The 2,426-nt window shown below is 38.3% G+C and overlaps 1 pseudogene; it reads left to right on the forward strand.

Moving 5' to 3' along the window:
* The first annotated feature begins 726 nt into the window (after positions 1-726).
* Positions 727-1,745, forward strand: LOC102893296 (annotated as a pseudogene).
* Positions 1,746-2,426: the final 681 nt, after the last annotated feature.

A 2,426-nucleotide genomic window follows, 5' to 3' on the forward strand; every position in this document is an offset into this window, starting at 1 on the left:
CATTAAAAAAAAAAAAAAAAAGGAAAATCACAATCTGCACAATTAAGACAGACCTGGATGCAACTGAGGATTTGGTACTGTTTTTCACCGTGGTGGACAGGTACAGTGCCTGATGCTACATGACATTAATTTGACAGTGTGCTTTGAAATGAGAACAATTATTTAGTTGACTTTTAAAAGACTACAAAATCATTCTTGAGTTCATAATAGATGTCCATCATCGATCATTTGAAATTGTCACTATTTCACTGCTTGAGTCACATGTGAATTTGGGGGAGGCATGAATGAATCTTGGAGTAAAAGATTAAACAGAGTGGTCTTGAGGGAAAAAAAAATGGATTTGAGTTCAACCCACACAGCTGTTCAGAGAATGGGAGAGACTTCCACAGGTGATCTGTTTCCTTTGTATTTGGGGTGTGGGAGGGTAGAGAAAAACTAGAACAACATACATTATACTACCAGAAACTGAAGTAGTGTGTGCAGAGGTGCCCAGTGCTCAGTGCTCTTAGAGGACTACAACCAGATTTAGCAGACAATTCCTTAATACATTTAAATGCTTGTCCACTTGTCCACTAATTTTCCTCTTTCTTCAGTCACTCTGTTTACTATGCTATATTATCTTAGGTTATTTTTTTCCATGTGTGAGTATCCTCATGAATATTTTTATGATTTCCTCTAAACGTTGGAGAGGAAAATATCTATACCTAATGCATATATTTGTAACAAATGACTAAAACAAATCATACTGTGGTGACTGAGTTCATCCTGCTGGGATTGACAAACACACTGGAGCTACAGATCACCCTCTTCTTGCTGTTTTTCATGGTTTACACACTAACAGTTTGGGGGAATGTTGGCACGATCCTCTTAATCAGGGCTGACTCCCGACTTCACACACCCATGTATTTTTTCCTGGCTAACCTGTCCTTTGTAGACGTCTGTTATTCCTTTACCATCACCCCAAAGATGCTGGTGGATTTATTGTTGGAGAAGAAAATAAACTCCTTCACTGGCTGCTTTGTGCAGATGTACTTCATCACCTTGGCCACGACTGAGGGCATCCTGTTCAGGTTAATGGCCTACGACCGTTATGTGGCCATATGTAACCCTCTGCTTTACCCTCTGCTCATGTCCAGGACCGTCTGCCTTAAAATGGCAACAGGGGCTTTTACAGCAGGGCTGATGAACTCCATGGTAAACACAAGCAGCTTGCCATTCTGTGGCTCCAATGTCATCCACCACTTCTTCTGTGACAGCCTTTCACTTTTTAAGCTCTCATGTTCTGAAATCAAAGCGTCTTTTCCAACTTTGCTGGTGTGAATATGATCGGGGCTCTGCTGGTCATCCTCACCTCCTACTCCTACATTCTCTTCTCCATCTTTCGCATGCATTCAGGGGAGGGGAGGCGCAAAGCGGTCTCGACGTGTGCCTCTCACTTGACAGCTATAACTCTGTTCTATTCCACTGCCATCTATACTTATCTGAGACCCAGTTCCAGCTACTCCCTAAGTTAGGACAAAGTGACTTCTGTGTTCTACACAGTGGTGATCCCCATGTTAAATCCTCTGATCTACAGCCTCAGGAAAAAGGAAGTAAAAGCGGCTTTTGGGGATGTAATTACCAGGAAAAGGATTTCTCATTTCTGTGATTGTTTTGTTAAATTTTCTATACTAGATAGAGTATTTAATGAACTTTCAAAGGGTTGTTCAAGTCAACGGTTTTATATTAGAATATTTGCTAAGTAATCATGTTCTGTAATACCCAAGTAAATGATCAAACTTACATGAGATGAGACAATGAGACCTTCATATCATCATTCTACATCTTCAGTAGATCTTAAGAAAAGAAGCTTATTTGTAATAACATCTTGCCTAGGAAAAGGAAGACATTGACTGTTCAGAGACAAAATTCATAATATCATATGAAACTAGCCATTGAAGTTACTTGTAGTATCCATTTTTTAATTCCTCATACATTCCTTTCCATGATTTATAGTTTGTAAGTGATTGTTATTTTTGCTTATGTCACAATGTGTTAAATTAAAAATAGATAACCACCTTTAATTATTAAATGATCTCCTAAGATGATAATTTTAAATTTAAGAACTTTAGTTTTAATTGCTACTGTAAAATTCCCAGCTTTAATTTCTCTTAGTTTCCCTTTACACATTATATTCCTTAAAGAATAAAGGTGAGTTTGTTCAAAAGTGTGCTATCCGGATAATTGTGGCCTGATTACAATGTACCAATTAAAACATTTCTGTCACACACTTCTCTTCTCCTGAAAGTTTTCCATTTTTCTCACTTTGTCTCTAGCAGACTGATACACACACACAACCCATGTGGACACATATTTGGCTGCTACAGAGTTCGCGGCATGAAGATTTCAATAGATGAATCTGACACATATTCTTTAAAATAGGCTCC

Source organism: Pteropus alecto, unplaced genomic scaffold (genome assembly GCF_000325575.1).
Source record: "Pteropus alecto unplaced genomic scaffold, ASM32557v1 scaffold8421, whole genome shotgun sequence".
Classification (NCBI taxonomy): Eukaryota; Metazoa; Chordata; class Mammalia; order Chiroptera; family Pteropodidae; genus Pteropus; species Pteropus alecto.